A 24619-nucleotide genomic window follows, 5' to 3' on the forward strand; every position below is an offset into this window, starting at 1 on the left:
CCTATATATACCCCTCCCTCCCTCCTTTTCGTTAGTGTGACTTTGTAAATGGTCCAAGACGGAATGAAACGTCGAGGTAAGCTCCTCTCTTCTATGTGCGGGTTATTTGTGTATCGTTCCAGTCACGGTATTGTGCCTTTCTTGTTATTCATATATTAACATTTGAAAGATGCAAAAAAAAGAGGGAATAAATTATTAAGTCAGGCTCTGCTTTCCACTGTAAAAACAGCTGATACAGGAGAAATAAATTATAAGGCGTCTAGATGCTAGTAAACCTACAGAAGTAAACTACTAACACCCTGTAGAGGTAAACTTGGAAGGGAGCACAGCTGGAGAGGGAGAGGATCAACCATACTTCTGACGAAGGAATTATGAAACAATGAGGGGAGTTTCTGAATGCAGTACAAAGAGAAAGGAAACTGGAAGGTAAAAAGAATAATGAGATGATGGCGTAGCATGTTAGAAAGTGTCGAGAGTGAAGGAGGAGGTGGAGGAGGAGGGAATCATAACGGGAGGTGGCAACGATAAGGTCAGAGAGAGCTCCTGGTTCACACACACACACACACACACACACACACACACACACACACACACACACAATGCCTATAACTCAAAAAAAGAATGAAACGAATGATCAGAGGAAACATGATAACAGTATACAAGGTAATTAGAGATATCAAAATAGTAGGATAAAATAGACCGTCTAGGGATGATTGAGACAGAATGACGAGACAAAGTTTGATACTGATATCTAGAATAAGCCAGAGAGAGATATTGCCAGAACTTAAGGAGAGGATACTAAGCAAAGGAATACACTAGATGAGGCAATAAGGGCCAGTTACTTACTACATGATTTCAAATATGTGTTGCAATAAATCACAGGAGGGTTGAAAATCAAGGTTCAGAAATTGCAACTCGAACGGCTAAAATAAGTTAGCATACACGCAGGAGGTGTAATCAACATTTCTGTGTTGTCGTTCCCTTGTTTCCACCTCAGACGAGTGTGTATTCTCACTCTTTCTCTCACTCTAGGTGTCGCCTCCATTACGGTATCAGCTTGATGATCAACAGTGTTCCCCAGACACTCCCCCCGGGTATTGTCTCCGTCACAGCATCAGTGTGTTGATCACTACCTTCCACAGACCTCTCCCCCGGGTATTGTCTCCGTCACAGCATCAGTGTGTTGATCACTACCTTCCACAGGCTTCTCCCCCGGGTATTGTCTCCGTCACAGCATCAGTGTGTTGATCACTACCTTCCACAGGCTTCTCCCCCGGGTATTGTCTCCGTCACAGCATCAGTGTGTTGATCACTACCTTCCACAGACTTCTCCCCCGGGTATTGTCTCCGTCACAGCATCAGTGTGTTGATCACTACCTTCCACAGACTTCTCCCCCGGGTATTGTCTCCGTCACAGCATCAGTGTGTTGATCACTACCTTCCACAGACCCTCCCTCCCCCTTGCAATGTTAGGCTCTGCAGTACGTGTGTTGATACTCACAACTGCTGCCATCACGTGGTCAGGTTTAAAAATATGAATAATTCCGTCAAACACTATTAAACTGAAGGAGAATTTGTCTAAAAGTTACAAAGTTGGATGTCTTTTCGGCCATTCACGGACATGACAAATATAACAGTGAATGTGAATACAGCTACTAATGAATAGGAGAAGAATATGGTTGAAAGTGATAAAGTCGGGCCTTCCTTTGATCATTATTGGATATGATGATACTCTGAGTGAAAGTGGTTACAGGCAACACTTTCTGAACGTTAGGAATATGATGGCAGACAAGCAGACTGGTCGAGTGTTGTGGGTCGCACACCAGGGAAAGGGAGTAGACAGTATACAATACATATGACTTAGACTTACAATGAGCTGAGGTAAAATACTAGACAAAGAATCATCATCCATAGTCTGAATCTCCGTGAAGGAGGAAGCATTAGACTTCATATATGCTCGAAGTAATCTCAGTGTCACACAACTGGACTGTCATTAAAACCACAACCTCTTTAGAAGGATCCAGTCAAATGGCTGAGATGCATCTAGGATTACTATACCGTCTGTAGTGAATCAAGAGCCAAAAATGAGCTATCGATGTTATATTCATAGGAAAGCGCTAGAACCGTAGGGGCCATACAGTGTCTGGGAATGAGCGATAATCAATTATATATACATTATATGTATATATATATATATATATATATATATATATATATATATATATATATATATATATATATATATATATATATATATATATATATATATATATATATATATATATATATATATATATATATATATATATATATATATATACTATATATCGTGCCTAATAGGTAAAACTGGTCAATTATCAAGAACTCATTTAAAATTAAGTCCTTTCTAAAATTTTCTCCTATACGTTTAAGGATATATTTTTTTCATTTCTATTCAATGCTATATGCTGTGGCTCGTACGTTGGTTTGCGTGCAGCCAGCAGTAACAGCCTGGTTGATCAGGCTCTGATCCACCAGGAGGCCTGGTCACAGACCGGGCTGCGGGGGCGTTGACCTCCGGAACTCTCTCCAGGTAAACTCCAGGTCAACATAAACATGAATAAAAATACAACAGAAAATGGAAATGATTTGGGACACTTTTAATCAACAGCAACGATAATATTTTACATATAGGGATATATATGACTACCACAGACGAATAATTCGTGTGTAGGTGCTTGTGTTTTTGTTCTTACCTTTATGATCGTTAATAGTTTGTATATACGTAAGAGTGTAATAATATGCTCCTCAAATGCTTCAAATACATTTCAAGTTAATGGGAGTATAAACACTCCAGCGACCTTTAGTTGTGTAAATGTTGTTTTCAGAATAATAGTAATGGTTTACCTAAGATATTCACCCGGAGAAAGATTCGTATTTATTTATTCATGAAACTGCAAACTGCAGAGGTACGTGTTTGATTAGAGGTCATAGAGTGAGTGGGACTCGATCCCTCGGCAAGACAACCCTAAATGTTAGTACAAATTGGAAGCTTTTAACTGTGATACTTTTAACAGTGAAGTTATTTATAGAAGAATATTTCAGCCAGTCGAGTGTGTGAAACTTTGTACCCTTAATCGACTTCACTGTGATCTTTTTTTCAATAGCCTTAAAACTACCAAATCCACTCCCGATCCACTGCACCATGAGGACTGAAAATATTCTTCAAGATTCAGTGGTTATGTCGAGAGTTGAGCAGCGAGGGGTCTCCTTTGCTGTGGCTTTCAGCTCACCAGGTTCATCACGGTTTTCAGGAATCAGTCGCAACAGAAATTCACTTTATCAAAAGAGAACTGGGAAATAATTTCAGTAACTCAAAAATTATCATATTTAGTGGTTAGTTGACAGCTTCCTGTGTATCTGATCTGATGGTCACTAATGTCACTGTGACGCTGAAAGTGTTATGATAAGGAGATAGTTTAACTAACCTCTCGCTGAACGGTATAGACATTCTGGCCACTCTATATAGACATTCTTGCCACTCTATATAGACATTCTTGCCACTCTATATAGACATTCTTGCCACTCTATATAGACATTCTTGCCACTCTATATAGACATTCTTGCCACTCTATATAGACATTCTTGCCACTCTATATAGACATTCTTGCCACTCTATATAGACATTCTTGCCACTCTATATAGACATTCTTTCCACTCTATATAGACATTCTTGCCACTCTATATAGACATTCTTGCCACTCTATATAGACATTCTTGCCACTCTATATAGACATTCTTGCCACTCTATATAGACATTCTTGCCACTCTATATAGACATTCTTGCCACTCTATATAGACATTCTTGCCACTCTATATAGACATTCTTGCCACTCTATATAGACATTCTTGCCACTCTATATAGACATTCTTGCCACTCTATATAGACATTCTTGCCACTCTATATAGACATTCTTGCCACTCTATATAGACATTCTTGCCACACTATATAAACATTCTTGCCATACTATATAGACATTCTCGCCACACTTTATAGACATTCTTGCCACACTATACAAACATTCTCGCCACACTATATAGACATCCTCGCCACACTAAATAGACATTCTCGCCACACTATATAAGCATTCTTGCCACATTATATAGGCATTGTCGCTTCACTACATAATCATTTTCTGCACTATATAAATATTCTCCGCCACATAATATAAGCATTCTTTCTGCACTATATAAGTATTCTTGCCACCATACTTTACAAGTGTTCTCCACACCATGTAAGTATATTAGCTGCTGTGTTTTCCGAATATATTCAGTACACTTTATAAGTAGTTTTTCTAAACTGTATAAGTAGTTACTTCACACTATACGAGTTCCACTGTATTTTTACTATCCAGTATCGCAATATTTGCAAAAATAATCATGACAATTTTTTTTTCTAAATATTTCGAGAATTGATCTTCTGCCATAATCTGATTGCAGCGCTTGACACCTGATTTCCAGATAACGATCTCTTTAATTTTCCAAACAAACAGTTTGTATCTGTTTGGCAAAGAATTTTATTGTAGGTGTGATGGTCTGACTGATACTGTTGTGGCCAGGTATGTCAGGGTTACTTATTGTAGGTGTGATGGTCTGACTGATACTGTTGTGGCCAGGTATGTCAGGGTTACTTATTGTAGGTGTGATGGTCTGACTGATACTGTTGTGGCCAGGTATGTCAGGGTTACTTATTGTAGGTGTGATGGTCTGACTGATACTGTTGTGGCCAGGTATGTCAGGGTTACTTATTGCAGGTGTGATGGTCTGACTGATACTGTTGTGGCCAGGTATGTCAGGGTTACTTATTGCAGGTGTGATGGTCTGACTGATACTGTTGTGGCCAGGTATGTCAGGGTTACTTATTGCAGGTGTGATGGTCTGACTGTGACTGTTGTGGCCAGGTATGTCAGGGTTACTTCTCCCTAAAAGTATCTCAGATTTTTTTTTATTGTTACATGGGTTTATTAGGAATTTCCAGCTGATATATGTACATGTATACATATATATATATATATATATATATATATATATATATATATATATATATATATATATATATATATATATATATATATATATATATATATATATATGTCGTGCCGAATAGGCAGAACTTGCGATCTTGGCTTAAATAGCAACGCTCATCTTGCCATATAGGACAAGTTAAAATTTGTGTATGCAATAATTTCGCCAAAATCATTCTGAACCTAACGAAAAAAAAATATATTTCACTGTTTTTGTCTAGTATTAAATTACTGTAAACAAATCTAAAATAATTTTAAATGAGTTCTTGGTAATTGACCAGTTTTACATATTCGGCACGACATATATATATATATATATATATATATATATATATATATATATATATATATATATATATATATATATATATATATATATATATATATATATATATATATATGTGTGTGTGTGTGTGTGTGTGTGTGTGTGTGTGTGTGTGTGTGTGTGTGTGTGTGTGTGTGTGTGTGTGTGTGTGTGTGTGTGTGTGTGTGTGTGTGTGTGTGTGTCGTGCCAGATAGGTAAAACTTGCGATTTTGGCTTAAATAGCAAAGTTCTTCTTGCCGAATAAAGTAAGCGAAAATTTGTGTATGCAGTAATTTAGCAAAAATCCTTCTGAATTTAACGAAAAATATATTTCACTGTGTTTGTTTAGTAATAAATTATTGTAAACAAATCTAAAATATATTTAGTTGGGTTAGGCTAAAATAAATTGCGCTTGTTATAATAAGGTTAGGTAAGTTTTCTAAGGTTCTTTTGGTACAAAATTATTAATTTTTATATTAACATAAATGAAAAGAATATATCTTTAAACGTATTAGAGAAAATTTTAGAAAGGACTTAATTTTAAATGAGTTCTTGCTAAATGACCAGTTTTACCTATTCAGCACGACACATATGAGTGAGCTCGAGAAATGTTATAGCAGTCGTCTTCAAACATTAAAGTGCACAATAAGACTATCAGATGCTCAATATGAAAATTGTAGATTATGTTAAATTACTTGTACTTTCTAATAACTTTTTGTTAAATATTTGAAGAGACGACTACATCATTATATCAGTTAGCCTTAATTAACCATACAAATCACTCTCTCATAACTATGTGCTAACTCACTGAAAAAATCTCTTAATTAGATTTCCATTAAGTCCGTTCAGAATCCACTATACCATGGCACTTTACGAGACCTCGGTACTAACACACTAGAGCACAGAATAATGGCGGCTGGTTTGTCAATAGCCAGGGTACACTACGATACCTTACAGAGGAGGGTTAGTAGGTAGAGCAGTGTTGTGTAGATGGTGATAGCTGAGGGGGTCACTACACAAGTGGAGGCTACGAGAGCTGTGCCTCTAGTGGCTCCTTGACACTGTGCCTTGGCCTCTTCTACCCTGGACCCCGCCCCTGCCTCTCCTGACGGTGGTGTGGGCGTGCAGGCTCCTCCTGCAACAACCCACACACAACGCCTCTACCTGATTTCACCTTTTCCCTCTCGAAGGTTTTTAATTTTTGTGAATGTTGTTACTTAATGTTTTTTGAATTGTGATCAAAGAAATATAAGTGTATAAGTCTGCTGTATCCAAGAGTCACATGCATTTATTTACTCAAATTTGCGTTATATGTTAGTAACATGCATAGATGGTACGTTTTATACTGGAACTAGTGTATTAATACCGTGTTGTATAGAACTATATATAGATCTGTTGTATAGATCTATGCTAGAACTATAAAATTAGTAACGAGGTGTAGCACAGTACATACGTTATATCCACGAACTTATATATTAGTAACATGTTGTATAGTACGTACGTTACATGCTAGAACTGGTGTATTAATAACATTCATAGCACATACGAGGAACGCCGTCTTTTACACTACTATGTTACCAAAAGTTCGAGATATAATCGTAAGGTTGACGGAGCACATTGAGGCAGACAAGTGGAAATAAAAAACACAGGTCAGAGATAATTCCTGTCCATACAACGCCTCACCAATCCCTGGGTGAAACTGTGTATTAAGAAGGATTCCCTGCTACTCAGTCTTCTTTCAGAGCACCTAGAGAGGGAAGTATTTATAAGTATTTATAAGTATTTATAAGTAAAAGCTGCCTGGATTCAGCCTAGTTAGTTACTGACAAAAAAGAAGAGCATCAGGGTTGGATGGACGGCATATTTCTTGACAACTTATTAATCTATAACTTAGATAAACAGAAATCAGTAATGGGAAAGTGCTCAAGTGGATCAAGGAGCACCTGACAAACTGGACTTAGAGAGTAACAGTTGTGGTGGAAGAGTGAAAATGTGTGCGGGTAACAAATGGGACGCCATGAAGTCTGGGATTCGTAAAGTATTTAGCTCATGGTACTGAATTATGCGTGTGCATGTTTGCTGATGATAGATGAACTAAATAAGGAAGATGAGGGTGAAGAAGGGAAAGATATTCCTGGGTGACCTGCAGAGACTGTAAACTGGACCCTCACACCACTTTCAGAATTCAGCCCAAGCAAATGAAAAGTAAAAATGATTATGAAAAGAGAAGGGAGACCAGAAATAGGGTACATCCTAGGGAAAGAGAATCTGGCCACGACACAGAAAGGACCTTGCTAACACAATCTAAGTAAACATTATTACCTGAGAAGCACATAAGCCTAATAACATAGGCAGTATAAGCAAGACTCAAATCTTAGAATAACATGAAAAACTCTAAGTAATTAATTATTTACATCACCATAAACGCTGTATTTATTGTTTATGGAGTACGCAGACTCAGTATAGAACCACCACTTAAAAGAAATCACATGTAAAACCTTCGGAATGTCCAGAGGTTTGCGAGGAAACTTGTCCCAGCGCTCAGAGGATTAAGATTCCTGGAGAGTCTCAAAGAATTTAATTTAATGGACCTGGAGGAAAGGATGAAGAATGTGAGGTTGTGATCACGACGGATAAAATCTTGAGAGGTATCGACAGCATCCATGTTGTAGGACTTGCTTTTGTTGGGTCTACGTTTCACTATTTTAGAGGACCAAGAAAGCGAAACGTTGTCCCAACAGAAGCTTGTCGGCATTGCTACATAAAAAGCCATCGAGAGGGCAGACAGACGCGTGTTGGAGAGGAGACGGTCCAAAACAACGTTACATTGATAAAAGATAAGGATCACGATTAGCCGCAGGACGTCAGAAAGTATATTAATCTCAGAATGATTAAGAATTAAAAGGTGCTGGAAAAGGTGGAAGATCCCTCCTCTGAAAGTTTTAAGAACAGGTATGACAGAGCCTGGGAGGCTCCAAGCCCTGGAAATGTCGGTCAAGACGACCCAAAAGGCGGAGTCACGAGCAGTGAGTCGAACCCCCTCAAATATATGCCGGAGAGTACACACACACACACACACACACACACACACACATTTCCTGCGTCATCTTAAAGATTCGACCTTAACCAGGACTTTCACGGCAGTTTCACCCCTTGTTGGGGAGGCTTGACAGATGGGCGTGTAGGCGGGCAAGAGTGTGTGAGGGGCACTGATGTTAGTGACGGGGAGCAACTTACAAGGACGGTCGCTGTTACTCGAAAAATATATATCAAGAACGTGTTACATAAACGCTATTATTATTTTACTCTACCATAAACTACAGCATTTATTAATAGTTAATATTGTTTTTTTTTAAGCTCTGAACCTAGATAAATCCAAATTATAATACAAACTTGCGCAGTTTCTAGTCATTTGCATTTGTCTTTTCTCATTTCGATAATGCCGCTGTTATATGTGCTAATTTAAATATTTACTCTTTTGTGATGTACACTTATGTCAAATATGTTTTTAAACATTTAAGTAATCAATGTAAAGACGGAATGGCGACAAGTGAGAGTTTGAAGAACAAGCTTTCACCGGACACCACTTAGTTGTACCCAGTGGTAAAGCTTTGCAAGTGTGCTCAAGCAAAGTGGAAAGTTGAAAAAAAGATTTAAATTAAATAAATGAAAGAACAGTTACAAACATCCACAAGTTACTGAATGAAACATGTTAAAGTCAAATGTTTAGTCAACTTTAAAAAATATATATGAAGAATGTCGACGATACAACCATTACGGTGAAAGCAGAAAATATTTGAGATCCTAAAAACATGTTAAATATCACAATATTTTCCTGGAAATTAACTTTGGATGCCTAAGATTTGATCCCGAAACCCCTGAAATTTAAGGTTTTAAAATATTCACAAAGGCAGCAAAGAAATTACTAATTAATGTTTAGAAGGAAAAAACAAAAGGAATAAAGAAGATATCACAAAGATTTATACTAAAATAAGAAGAAAAAATAAAGAAAGTGATACTTTTCTTGACTAATAACAATAAAACGACATTTATTTCCAGAACTAATCTGCTCAGAAATTTAAACAATTTTGTGTACACAATAACACCGTGAGTTAGAAAAATTAAATTTTTTCTTTATATTATTTCATTTTTGTACCAGTTTTTTATTTCTTGGTAAATAAATATTTATCCATTTTACAATGTACATTATTCTGTGAGCATTTACCACTGAGTTTCTCAAGAGAGAATTTAATGAGGGATAATTATTATATATCAGAGCAAGAGAAACAAGAGACCTGAGTTAAGTTTATTAGGTTAAAGCCTCAGATGATGTAAATGAAGGTATGATGCAACATAGTGTACGAGTATATGTAGTATGTGGACCTTATGTGTGCCACTCAGATACAGGTGGTTCCTGTGTGTGTGCCACTCAGATACAGGTGGTTCCTGTGTGTGTGTCACTCAGATACAGGTGGTTCCTGTGTGTGTCACTCAGATACAGGTGGTTCCTGTGTGTGTCACTCAGATACAGGTGGTTCCTGTGTGTGCCACTAAGATACAGGTGGTTCCTGTTTGTGTCACTCAGATACAGGTGGTTCCTGTGTGTGTCACTCAGATACAGGTGGTTCCTGTGTGTGTGTCACTCAGATACAGGTCACTAAGATACAGGTGGTTCCTGTGTGTGTCACTCAGATACAGGTGGTTCCTGTGTGTGTCACTCAGATACAGGTGGTTCCTGTGTGTGTCACTCAGATACAGGTGGTTCCTGTGTGTGTCACTCAGATACAGGAGGTTCCTGTGTGTGCCACTCAGATACAGGTGGTTCCTGTGTGTGCCACTCAGATACAGGTGGTTCCTGTGTGTGTCACTCAGATACAGGTGGTTCCTGTGTGTGTCACTCAGATACAGGAGGTTCCTGTGTGTGTCACTAAGATACAGGAGGTTCCTGTGTGTGTGTCACTCAGATACAGGTGGTTCCTGTGTGTGTCACTCAGATACAGGTGGTTCCTTTGTGTGTCACTCAGATACAGGAGGTTCCTGTGTGTGTCACTCAGATACAGGAGGTTCCTGTGTGTGTCACTCAGATACAGGTGGTTCCTGTGTGTGTCACTCAGATACAGGTGGTTCCTGTGTGTGTCACTCAGATACAGGTGGTTCCTGTGTGTGTCACTCAGATACAGGTGGTTCCTGTGTGTGTCACTCAGATACAGGTGGTTCCTGTGTGTGTCACTCAGATACAGGTGGTTCCTGTGTGTGTCACTAAGATACAGGAGGTTCCTGTGTGTGTCACTCAGATACAGGTGGTTCCTGTGTGTGTCACTCAGATACAGGTGGTTCCTGTGTGTGTCACTCAGATACAGGTGGTTCCTGTGTGTGTCACTCAGATACAGGTGGTTCCTGTGTGTGTCACTCAGATACAGGTGGTTCCTGTGTGTGTCACTCAGATACAGGTGGTTCCTGTGTGTGTCACTCAGATACAGGTGGTTCCTGTGTGTGTCACTAAGATACAGGAGGTTCCTGTGTGTGTGTCACTCAGATACAGGTGGTTCCTGTGTGTGTCACTCAGATACAGGTGGTTCCTTTGTGTGTCACTCAGATACAGGAGGTTCCTGTGTGTGTCACTCAGATACAGGCGGTCCCTGTGTGTGTCACTCAGAGTGATCGTGGAAAACACTCAATCCTGTGTCTTCGGCTCAATAAAACTCAGCCACTTTTAGCATGCTTAAAACTGCAGCCACAACTATAATTAAGAGTATGAATTCTGTTAAATTAGACACATGTGCAACTCTTGGGTATCTTTATTGAGGAAACGTTTCGCCACACAGTGGCTTCATCAGTCTATTTTCTGTATTCGACTGAAGAAGCCTACTGTGTAGGCGAAACGTTTCGGAATAAAGTTGTCTAACTGTTGCATATGTGTCTTACCTAACACACATAGGAGAAACTTGAAGAACAGGAGAATGAGGTAATCAGTCCCTCAACCTTGAGTCGATGTGGTCAGTCCATCAATCTTGAATAGAATGATTACCTCATTCTCCTCCTGTTCTTCAAGTTTCTCCTATGTATGGACTGATGAAGCCACTGTGTGGCGAAACGTTTCCTCAATAAAGATACCCAAGAGTTGCACATGTGTCTAATTTAACAACATGTCGGTTCTCTGAACCATTCATCTACAAGCATGAATTCTGGTTGCATCTGACAGATTGTAGTTACAGAAACCTCAGTTAAAACTATTAGTCTAGGGTCGTAGGTGGTGGTCCCTGCTAACATTACTAAATTTAATTTGTGACGAGTTTCAAATTTTATTAAGAGTACTGTAACTGAGAGAGTAACACGGAAGATTTACAATTATATTATATACCCAGCTTGAGTCTCCGAGCTTTGTTCCATATCCCACAGAGGCAGGGTGACCACTGAGGCAGGGTGACCACCGAGGCAGGGTGACCACCGAGGCAGGGTGACCACTGAGGCAGGGTGACCACCGAGGCAGGGTGACCACCGAGGCAGGGTGACCACCGAGGCAGGGTGACCACCGAGGCAGGGTGACCACCGAGGCAGGGTGACCACCGAGGCAGGGTGACCTAAAACGGTAACGAAAGTTTTTCTTTTTAAATTTAGTAATTTTTACTGGAGAAAATGGTACTAATCCCTTGCTCCTGGTCTTTTAGTTGCTCCTTACGATACACATGGCTTACGGAGGAAGAATTCGTTTCCACTTTCTCATGGATATATATATATATATATATATATATATATATATATATATATATATATATATATATATATATATATATATATATATATATATATATATATATATATATATATATTATATTTTTAACACTCAGGCCGTCTCCCACCAAGGTAATGTGACCCGATAAATAAGCAAAGCACTCTGTCACTTTTGAATCAGTGTCTAGTCAGAAGGTATCCAACATCACAGTTCAGATGTCCTTCCAAACTGCAACATCTGCACTCCTCCCTCAGAGTGCAGGCTCTGTCCTTCACAACTCTAGAGCTCACATCCTGCTAATAGGTTTCTCTGAGTCCCTTCATAAATGTTACGTTGCTCACACTCTAACAGCATCCTAAATCATAAAACTCCTTGCCTCCACTCACTCTTATCTAACACGCTCACACACGCCTGTTCGATTCGCAAGCCTCCAAGCCTCTTTTAACCCCTTCCTCCATCCTTAACTAACCCCCCAGCCTCCTTGCTTCTACCTCAGACTAGTAAACTTTCCTACCTACCTACCTACCTGGAGTCTACTTGGAGGGTATTCCGGAATCAACGCCCCCACAGCCTGGTCCACGACCAGGCCTCCCGGTGGATCAGGGCCAGATCAATCAGGCTGTTACTGCTGGCCACACGCAGTCCAACGTACGAACCAGAGCCCGGCTGATCAGATACCGACTTTAAGTATGTGTCCAGCTCCCTCTTGAAGGCAGCCAGGGGCCTAGTGGGAATACCCTTTATGCATGGTGGGAGGCTGTTGAATAGTTTTGGGCCCCGGACACTTATGGTGTTTTCTCTTAGTGTACCAATGGCACCCCTACTTTTCATTGGGGGTATTTTGCATCGCCTGCCCAGTCTTTTACTTTCGTAGGGAGTGATTTCTGTGTGCAGATTCGGGATCATTCCTTCTAGGATTTTCCACGTGTAGATTATGATGTATTTCTTTCGCCTGCGTTCCAGCGAGTACAAGTCAAGTGCTTCCAAGCGTTCCCAGTAGTTAAGATGCTTGATAGAACTTATATATGCAAAAAAGGTTCTCTGTACACTCTCTTGATCGGCAATTTCACCTATTTTTGAACGGAGATGTTATTGTACAGCAGTATTCCAGCCTAGGGAGAACAAGCCTTCCCATTTGTTTCCATCCTCTCTAAATGTCCAAACTACCTCAAAAAAACTCTTTTCAATCCTTTTGTTAACTCCATATCTCCAAATTATGTACACGCGGGCGTGAACGTCTGTGTGTGTGTGTGTGTGTGTGTGTGTGTGTGTGTGTGTGTTTTGGAGGTCCCAGGTGTGACTCTGAATGGAGGCAGAGCAAAAAATTTATTTTTAAAACTAGGTTTGTAAACTGGGAAAAAAATCCATATTCATCTTTCTTCATGTAATGAGTATCAAATATACAACGAAGGACCCAGTCTGGTGGACGGTGCTTGTGGACAAAAGACTGAGGAGTCAGACTTCAGGTTGTACATGTACTAGTGCGACTCTTACCTCACGTTTCTTTATAATTAGTGTTAGTACAATATTAATGGGAGATAATTTGAAAGGAGAATGGTGTTACTCGTAAAGGAGAAGTGAAAGTGAATAACTAAAATAAAAGAGGTGATAGTAAGAGGTGATTGACTAAAGGGAGAGAAAGTAACGAGCAGGATGTTAAAAATGTTAAATGTGTGGATTCAGGAATATTGCACAAGACTGTGGAGATGTTTGGTCTTATGTGAAGAAAGATGCAGATATATTAATGTTTATAGAGAGGTAGGTGCAGGGATATGTAGATATAAGAAAGTTGGTGCATGGTTATGTGGATATCAGAAAGTATATGCAGAGTTATGTGGATATCAGAAAGTAGGTGCAGAGTTATGTGGATATCAGAAAGTAGGTGCAGAGTTATGTGGATATCAGAAAGTAGGTGCATGGTTATGTGGATATCAGAAAGTAGGTGCAGAGCTATGTAGATATAAGAAAATAGGTACAGAAAAAAAAGACATAACAGGTGGACGAGTGAGGGAGAAAAAAAAAGAAAATATTAAGAATATAGAAAGTTTTATCAAATAACCTAAAGTTTTGAGAGGAAGCTTCAGAGAACGTTTTGGTTCGTCCTAAATCAAGACTGACTATTATCAGTTCACTACTGAACGAGAGAAGAGGGAGAGTGAAGGAGAGGCTGGAGAGAGGGACGGGAGTAATAAAGATGTAAGACAGGTCAAGTGACGAGAAATACTAAAAAAAAAATTGACAGGAAACATATTTTTATGAATTGTTCCAGCCAGGTTATTATGACATTTATTCTGAATCAACGAATTGTACCAATTCGTTGATTCAGAGCGGTTTGAAGCATTTTCTGACTTACCCCATTTTCTTAGATGAAATACGCACAAGGAAATAATATTAGATGGATAAAGCAGTGAATCAGGGCATAAGAAGAACAGTTAAGAAGGATGGGTGAGACACTGTCTACAGAATTTGTTGAAAACCATCAACTGTTTTGGAGAGACAGAGAAATATGTTGAGTGTCCCAAGGAATCAAAAATAATTTGTCTGTTAAGAGTGAAAGTTTGGATAATTCTGAAATTTTTAATCAAATTTTAAATAACTCATGTTGAGCGATAAACCCATGTGGGTCACTCAGCGCAAGAGGTGGTGAAGGCTTCGTCCTCCGTCTGCGATGTTTTGAGAAATTCTTGAATATAGATAAGGAAATGAAGCCAGAAATTTCGGGTTTGGTTTGAGGAAAAACGAAATATATTAGAATAAGTAATGACGCTGAAGCGAATATAAACAAATGACTGAAGCAGTAAGATGGCTGCAAATAAGGACAAATAAAAGCAGGAAAGGATTGAATGAAGACTGAAATGATAGAAGTCGGTGGGAATCAAATATCTGTGAGACAATGAACACTACCTAATAATTGCCAGAAAGCATATGTGTGTGTGTCACCTTTAATAATGAAATGTAGATAAGCGAGAGTTTATATATTAACGGCAGAAGATTCTGATGAATCATTCAGACGAACTATATGCCCGAATTGGTGTTAATACGGATTTAACAAACTAAACTTGTGCAATAAGAAGAGAATGGTTGTAGGAAGAGAAAGAGACGTGTGGGCCAAGTGTTTACATTGAAACGCACGAGCAAGCGGTACTTACCTAAGGAGAAATGAACTTGCAAATAATCCACAGTTTGGAACGGAAAGATTAGACGACATTTCGTTCCGTTCAGGACCACTGTTCTATCATAATAGAACTGATAATGATCCGGGACGGACCACAACGTTGTTTAATGTTTCCTCTATAAGTTTGGGCTATTTGTGAACTGTTGCAACCACGGTAATGAGACTTGCATTCTTCGTTAACAGAGTTGTTGGGTGTGTTTATTGTTTTGGATCAGGCTTAAGACAGAGTAAAACGTAACAGAAGATGTTAGATGCATTGCAAATGCATTTAATGTATGATAAGTTGATGATATCTGCTACGAGAATGTAAGTGAAAAATGAGGCTGTCTAGACTCTGTATAGGAGAAATAAAAGGGTCATGGACCTGGAAGTTACTTTGGATCTTTGGTGTGTTTATAGACAGAGTTATAAAATAATTAAATATTGGAGTTTTAGAGAGAGAGAGAGAGAGAGAGAGAGAGAGAGAGAGAGAGAGAGAGAGAGAGAGAGAGAGAGAGAGAGAGAGAGAGAGAGAGTTGCCCTCTAAAATTAATATGATTCTGATATAACGAGAATGTTATTGTTTAAGTTGATTTGAAAGAGAATCTGCAGGAGTTGGTGCAGGAGTTGGTGCAGGAGTTGGTGCAGGAGTTGGTGCAGGAGTTGGTGCAGGAGTTGGTGCAGGAGTTGGTGCAGGAGATGCAGGAGTTGGTGCAGGAGTTGGTGCATGAGTTTGTGCAAGAGTTGGTGCAGGAGTTGGTGCAGGAGTTGGTGCAGGAGTTGGTGCAGGAGTTGGTGCAGGAGTTGGTGCAGGAGTTGGTGCAGGAGTTGGTGCAGGAGTTGGTGCAGGAGTTGGTGCAGGAGTTGGTGCAGGAGTTGGTGCAGGAGTTGGTGCAGGAGTTGGTGCAGGAGTTGGTGCAAGAGTTGGTGCAGGAGTTGGTGCAGGAGTTGGTGCAGGAGTTGGTGCAGGAGTTGGTGCAGGAGTTGGTGCAGGAGTTGGTGCAGGAGTTGGTGCAGGAGTTGGTGCAGGAGTTGGGAAGAGAGTGTCAAAGAAGGCAGTTGCAAACTAACGCATAAAAATGTCTTAGAAGTATAAGAAATGAAAGATTGAAGGTTAGAGTAAAATAAAGAAGTTTAAAGGAATTAAATGTAATGTGATAGTTGGAAGGGAATGTACTTGCAAACTGACAGTTAATAAATCTTTGAAATGAAGTTAGACAGTGCATGCAAGCAGACGAATGTTGCAGCGAGGAGGAGGCTGGAGGCGGTGACAGTGTCGGGTTCACCACCTAAATAAGGCGAGGAGGAGGCTGGGGGCGGTGACAGTGTCGGGTTCACCACCTAAATAAGGCGAGGAGGAGATTGGAGGCGGTGACAGTGTCGGGTTCACCACCTAAATAAGGTGAGGAGGAGGCTGGAGGCAGTGACAGTGTCGGGTTCACCACCTAAATAAGGCGAGGAGGAGGCTGGAGGCAGTGACAGTGTCGGGTTCACCACCTAAATAAGGCGAGGAGGAGGCTGGAGGCAGTGACAGTGTCGGGTTCACCACCTAAATAAGGCGAGGAGGAGGCTGGAGGCGGTGACAGTGTCGGGTTCACCACCTAAATAAGGCGAGGAGGAGGCTGGAGGCGGTGACAGTGTCGGGTTCACCACCTAAATAAGGTGTAAATATTATGTAATTACGCGTGTATGATAGGAATATTATGTTTGCATGATATGTATGATAGGAATATTATGTTTGCATGATATGTATGATAGGAATATTATGTTTGCATGATATGAATATAATATATGTATTATGTAAATATTATGCATGAAGGGGCCCTGATTCTGGTGAAGGATTCTTTATCCAATGAATTGGCTATAGCCTTCCCTTTCCTAGGATCAAACCTGATTATTTTCCATTCTCCAGGCTATGAAACGACTGTTAATTAACGATTTAGTGTTTCGCCTGTGTTAAGGTCACAAGACCAGCCTCTGGTCTTATAATAACAGAGATCACTTTCCCTGCCTGTGAGGAACTCACTAGACCAGCCTCCGGTCTTATAACAGAGACCACTTTCCCTGCCTGTGAGGAACTCACTAGACCAGCCTCCGGTCTTGTAACAACAGAGACCACTTTCCCTGCCTGTGAGGAACTCACTAGACCAGCCTCCGGTCTTATAACAACAGAGACCACTTTCCCTGCCTGTGAGGAACTCACTAGACCAGCCTCCGGTCTTATAACAGAGACCACTTTCCCTGCCTGTGAGGAACTCACTAGACCAGCCTCCGGTCTTGTAACAACAGAGACCACTTTCCCTGCCTGTGAGGAACTCACTAGACCAGCCTCCGGTCTTATAACAACAGAGACCACTTTCCCTGCCTGTGAGGAACTCACTAGACCAGCCTCTGGTCTAACATAGCTCCACTCTCCCAACCTTTGCCTCAGACCACGGAGATTTCAACGCCTCGGGAGAGAGTGATCTCACGGTGAGCAACGGATATTTCACCATTTACTATCACTTGTACACCATTTACAATACTATTCTTTTACTACTATCACTATTAATAAACAACAACAACAACAACAATAATAATAATAATAATAATAATAATAATAATAATAATAATAATAATAATAATAATAATAATAATAATAATAATAATAATAATAATAATAATAATAATCACCATCACTGAGAAGGGAATGTTTTTCGGTGTGTTTACTCTAAGAATACTGCTGTAATTCCTAGTTTAAGGCCGTAAGTATTCTTGACTAGTCGTGAAGAGGTTACACGCAGCCTTCATAACCCTCGGGTAACAGGTAGGTTTTTTAAAAAAATTAACCAGTCACCCTCGAGAGGTAACGTTGCGGACTCAAACGTTAAGGTAAAAATACTAAGTTGCGAAAAATTATGCGGTTTAGGGTAACATAAATTATTAATGAGGATATGAGAACTTTTCCTCAGAACCCATACTTGGCACCGCTACCTTGCCACACTCTCCACCCTGCCAGGGTCTCCCCTGCTGCCAGTGAAAGTTGGAACTGTATGGATGTTACGTCATCTACCTTGTCATGTCTACCTCATGCCTAGAGTCTTGTGTACCTTTCATGTCTGCAGGAAAGTAATTATCCCACCACGGGCGTGCAGCTCTCACAAAGGTTCCCATAACATCAGTAATATTACGATTATCGCTATTATGGATGCATGAGCAAGCATGAGAGTTACGACCATGTTGTATTGTTGTACTTGGTAGGTATGTTGTCGTGTTCCATGTTGAACATGGTTTTGTATAGAGCAGAGAGGAAATTTATGTGGGTGTTCTTTCATGGTTGTGTTTCAAACAGAGGATTATATAACGCATGTTTGGAGTGTGTGGTAGTGTTTATGTGGTTGTGGTGGTGTAGGTAGATCTATGATGGCGTAGTGGTGCTGGGATGGGTGTCACGATGGTGGTGTCGTGGTGATGTAGGCGATGTTATGATGGTGTAGTGGTGCTGGATTAGATGTTATGATGATGGTGTCGTGGTGGTGTAGGCGATGTTATGATGGTGTAGTGGTGCTGGATTGGATGTTATGATGATGGTGTCGTGGTGGTGTAGGCGATGTTATGATGGCGTAGTGGTGCTGGATTGGATGTTATGATGATGGTGTCGTGGTGGTGTAGGCGATGTTATGATGGTGTAGTGGTGCTGGATTGGATGTTATGATGATGGTGTCGTGATGGTGTAGGCATGATAGTGTGGTGCTGGATTGGATGTTATGATGATGGTGTCGTGGTGGTGTAGGCGATGTTATGATGGCGTAGTGGTGCTGGATTGGATGTTATGATGATGGTGTCGTGATGGTGAAGATAGTTTTGATAAAGGTTATCATACCTCTTCTTAAAGCTATGTATGGACCCTGCCTCCACAACTACATCACTCTCCAGATTGTTCCTCTTCCTGACAACTCTATGACTACAAAAATACTTCCAAACATCCCTGTGGCTCATCTGAGTTTACATTTCAACTTCCAGTTATGTATACCTCTCAGTGTATGTATATCTCTCAGTGTATGTATACCTCTCAGTGCATGTATATCTCTCAGTGTATGTATATCTCTCAGTGTATGTATATCTCTCAGTGTATGTATATCTCTCAGTGTATGTATATCTCTCAGTGTAAGTATATCTCTCAGTGTATGTATATCTCTCAGTGTAAGTATACCTCTCAGTGTATGTATACCTCTCAGTGTATGTATATCTCTAAGTGTATGTATACCTCTCAGTGTATGTATACCTCTCAGTGTATGTATATCTCTCAGTGTATGTATACCTCTTAGTGTATGTATATCTCTCAGTGTATGTATATCTCTCAGTGAATGTATACCTCTCAGTGCATGTATATCTCTCAGTGTATGTATATCTCTCAGTGTATGTATATCTCTCAGTGTATGTATATCTCTCAGTGTATGTATATCTCTCAGTGTATGTATACCTCTCAGTGTATGTATATCTCTCAGTGTATGTATATCTCTCAGTGTATGTATATCTCTCAGTGTATGTATATCTCTCAGTGTATGTATATCTCTCAGTGTATGTACATCTCTCAGTGTATGTATATCTCCCAGTGTATGTATATATCTCAGTGTACGTATATCTCTCAGTGTATGTATATCTCTCAGTGTATGTATATCTCTCAGTGTATGTATATCTCCCAGTGTATGTATATCTCCCAGTGTGTGTATATCTCTCAGTGTATGTATATCTCTCAGTGTATGTATATCTCTCAGTGTGTGTATATCTCTCAGTGTATGTATATCTCTCAGTGTATGTATACCTCTCAGTGTATGTATATCTCTCAGTGTATGTATACCTCTCAGTGTATGTATACCTCTCAGTGTATGTATACCTCTCAGTGTATGTATACCTCTCAGTGTATGTATACCTCTCAGTGTATGTATATCTCTCAGTGTATGTATACCTCTCAGTGTATGTATACCTCTCAGTGTATGTATACCTCTCAGTGTATGTATATCTCTCAGTGTATGTATATCTCTCAGTGTATGTATACCTCTCAGTGTATGTATATCTCTCAGTGTATGTATATCTCTCAGTGTATGTATACCTCTCAGTGTATGTATATCTCTCAGTGTATGTATACCTCTCAGTGTATGTATACCTCTCAGTGTATGTATATCTCTCAGTGTATGTATACCTCTCAGTGTATGTATATCTCTCAGTGTATGTATATCTCTCAGTGTATGTATATCTCTCAGTGTATGTATACCTCTCAGTGTATGTATACCTCTCAGTGTATGTATACCTCTCAGTGTATGTATATCTCTCAGTGTATGTATATCTCTCAGTGTATGTATACCTCTCAGTGTATGTATACCTCTCAGTGTATGTATACCTCTCAGTGTATGTATATCTCTCAGTGTATGTATATCTCTCAGTGTATGTATACCTCTCAGTGTATGTATACCTCTCAGTGTATGTATACCTCTCAGTGTATGTATATCTCTCAGTGTATGTATATCTCTCAGTGTATGTATACCTCTCAGTGTATGTATACCTCTCAGTGTATGTATATCTCTCAGTGTATGTATACCTCTCAGTGTATGTATATCTCTCAGTGTATGTATATCTCTCAGTGTATGTATACCTCTCAGTGTATGTATATCTCTCAGTGTATGTATATCTCTCAGTGTATGTATATCTCTCAGTGTATGTATACCTCTCAGTGTATGTATACCTCTCAGTGTATGTATACCTCTCAGTGTATGTATATCTCTCAGTGTATGTATATCTCTCAGTGTATGTATACCTCTCAGTGTATGTATACCTCTCAGAGTATGTATACCTCTCAGTGTATGTATATCTCTCAGTGTATGTATATCTCTCAGTGTATGTATACCTCTCAGTGTATGTATATCTCTCAGTGTATGTATACCTCTCAGTGTATGTATACCTCTCAGTGTATGTATACCTCTCAGTGTATGTATACCTCTCAGTGTATGTATATCTCTCAGTGTATGTATATCTCTCAGTGTATGTATACCTCTCAGTGTATGTATACCTCAGTGTATGTATACAGTGTATGTATACCTCTCAGTGTATGTATACCTCTCAGTGTATGTATACCTCTCAGTGTATGTATATCTCTCAGTGTATGTATATCTCTCAGTGTATGTATACCTCTCAGTGTATGTATACCTCTCAGTGTATGTATATCTCTCAGTGTATGTATACCTCTCAGTGTATGTATACCTCTCAGTGTATGTATATCTCTCAGTGTATGTATACCTCTCAGTGTATGTATATCTCTCAGTGTATGTATATCTCTCAGTGTATGTATATCTCTCAGTGTATGTATACCTCTCAGTGTATGTATATCTCTCAGTGTATGTATATCTCTCAGTGTATGTATATCTCTCAGTGTATGTATACCTCTCAGTGTATGTATATCTCTCAGTGTATGTATACCTCTCAGTGTATGTATACCTCTCAGTGTATGTATATCTCTCAGTGTATGTATATCTCTCAGTGTATGTATACCTCTCAGTGTATGTATATCTCTCAGTGTATGTATACCTCTCAGTGTATGTATACCTCTCAGTGTATGTATATCTCTCAGTGTATGTATATCTCTCAGTGTATGTATATCTCTCAGTGTATGTATACCTCTCAGTGTATGTATACCTCTCAGTGTATGTATATCTCTCAGTGTATGTATATCTCTCAGTGTATGTATATCTCTCAGTGTATGTATACCTCTCAGTGTATGTATATCTCTCAGTGTATGTATATCTCTCAGTGTATGTATATCTCTCAGTGTATGTATATCTCTCAGTGTATGTATACCTCTCAGTGTATGTATATCTCTCAGTGTATGTATATCTCTCAGTGTATGTATACCTCTCAGTGTATGTATATCTCTCAGTGTATGTATATCTCTCAGTGTATGTATACCTCTCAGTGTATATATACCTCCCAGTGTATGTTTCAATCCACCAGTTTAAGTCAGCTGATATTTTAATAACTCTAGTTTCTTTACATTGCTGAATTTACAAACCAGGAGTTGTTATCTTATCTCAGTTCGTTTAGTATCTAAAAGCTGTTATCTTAGCTAATCGTTTAGAGTAAGATCTGTTATCTTACCTTAGCTCGTTTACAGTAAGATCTGTTATCTTACCTTAGCTCGTTTACAGTAAGATTTGTTACCTTTCCTTAGTTCGTTTACAGTAAGATGTGTGATCTTACCTCTGAACGTTTACAGTAAGATCTGTTATCTTACCTCTGAACATTTACAGTAAGATCTGTTATCTTACCTCTGAACGTTTACAGGCTATGATGTATTATACTTCTTCAGGTTATTTCCAAGCCTAACCCTATTTAAGGGATGTCTCCTTCGCCCCCAGGATGCGACACTTCGACCCCAGGATGCGACACTTCGCCCCCAGGATGCGACACTTCGCCCCCAGGATGCGACACTTCGCCCCCAGGATGCGACACACAGTAGTCACTCAGCATCCAGATGTAAAGAAACCTTCACATCGTCTTCACCCGCCCTCGAACTGAACCCGGAACCTTCTGTTGTCACTTGTAAGCCGAATAAGTTATTCAATAAAAACAATAGGTTATTTCACGCACACACACACGCACACACACACACACACACACACACACACACACACACACACACACACACGCACACACACACACACACACACACACACACACACACACTCCCGTTACCCGAAAATAAGTCGATAGAAGTACATTATTTATATCCTGTTAATGTCTTCCGCAATATCCGGCCAGAGTATACCTGCCGTGACCGAGTACTATTTGTACTCAGCCAGGCGTAAGTGCTGTACCACTCACTCAGGCTTCGGTGGAAAGTACCAAGAGTGTGTATAGTCAAACTAACGCAGTTCCTAAGGGAAGGAGAATTTCCACCACACCTCGTGCCACTGACACACTCAAATTTAGCTTCATAAGATGCAATACAGTGGGCGTAATACCCCTTAAGAGAACGAGAAGGGCGGGATACCACTTAAAATTTGTACCGTGGATTAAATACCGAGTGAAATAAGATAGAGAAGCATGACGTCTGTCAGTATGGATGGCCCTTGATATTAATTCATGAAGACACGTGATCAAGCACTAGGACATGTTTATTGGAAAACGTTTCTGTCCTTTAACCTTTATCAAGGTCCCAGGACAGAAACGGTACCTATCACCAAGATTCATACCAACCCGAGAATTGTGGGTGATTGAGGTTGTGAGGGCTATAGTAGTGGCAGGTGTTGTGTGTGCCACAACAGTGGCACATGTTGTGGATGCCATAGTAGGGGCAGTTGTGGGTGTCACAACATTGGCAGGTGTTGCGGGAGCTACAACAAAGACAGGTGTTGTAGGTGCTACAACGAAGACAGGCGTTGTGGGAACTACACGAAAGACAGGTATTGTAGGAGCTACAACATATTCAGGTGCTGTGGGGGGACTCAAAAGCAGGTATTATAGGTAACACAACTGTGTCAGGTGTTGTGGGTGCCACAACTGTGTCAGGTGTTGTTGGGGGCCACAACAAAGGTAATTGTGGGTGATACAAAAGTGACAGGTGAAAAAAAAAATATTGAAATTGATGGGTGGTGCTAGTAACCGGGAAGTTACATACCGGGACTTAATATTTATGGGCAGGAAGTTCGATGGGGTTAGAAAGGTTAGATGAGGGTTAGAGGGGTTAGATTAAGGTTAGAGGAGTTGCGAAACACTCTCCAGAGGGCGTTGAAGAAATGGTTCACTATTTCTTCATGATCGTCATGTCTCTGTTCAGTTCTCCGTCACTCGTGTGTACCTCCGTCACTCGTGTGTACCTCCGTCACTCGTGTGTACCTCCGTCACTCGTGTGTACCTCCGTCACTCGTGTGTACCTCCGTCACTCGTGTGTACCTCCGTCACTCGTGTGTACCTCCGTCACTCGTGTTTGCCTCCGTCACTCCGGTCAATGACACTGGCATCGTCGTCAAGTCAGTTACTAATCAACACAGTAAACATAGTCTTACCAGAGCTGGTGAAAATACACTTGATGAATATACAAGTTGCTCTCCGCACTTCTTACCTTTCACTCTGGTAAGTGCGAGGTCGACTCTTATATAGGAGTGCTCAGCTGGCGGCCGCACGATGAGTGCCAGGTGTGCCTCCCGGATGCCTACGACAAATAAGTAATAAGAAATAAAGTTTCTGAAAGTAGTATAGAACATGTCATATACTTGTCCAACTCTCGCAAATCACTCAAAATATTCCTGGGACCGTAATTTCAATAAAAAACAGTAATTAATTATTTCCCTTTCCAGTCAGTTACTCACAAAATTTCAGTTCCGTAAACATTA

The 24619-nt window shown here is 40.0% G+C and overlaps 1 protein-coding gene across 3 annotated transcripts in view; it reads right to left on the minus strand.

Annotated features, from left to right (window-relative positions):
• The window catches only part of LOC128689365 (uncharacterized), a 54746-nt gene extending 30386 nt beyond the window's left edge, over positions 1-24360 (minus strand). Inside the window, exon 1 of one of the 3 annotated variants that reach the window (XM_070099927.1) lies at positions 24293-24360. The gene's annotated coding sequence lies outside the window, so the exon portion shown is untranslated. Of the gene's footprint in view, positions 1-6317; positions 6421-24292 lie in introns of those variants that run through there. The other 2 variants (XM_070099928.1, XM_070099929.1) reach the window with 2 other exon arrangements.
• Positions 24361-24619: the final 259 nt, after the last annotated feature.

This window comes from Cherax quadricarinatus, chromosome 70, assembly GCF_038502225.1.
Source record: "Cherax quadricarinatus isolate ZL_2023a chromosome 70, ASM3850222v1, whole genome shotgun sequence".
Classification (NCBI taxonomy): domain Eukaryota; kingdom Metazoa; phylum Arthropoda; class Malacostraca; order Decapoda; family Parastacidae; genus Cherax; species Cherax quadricarinatus.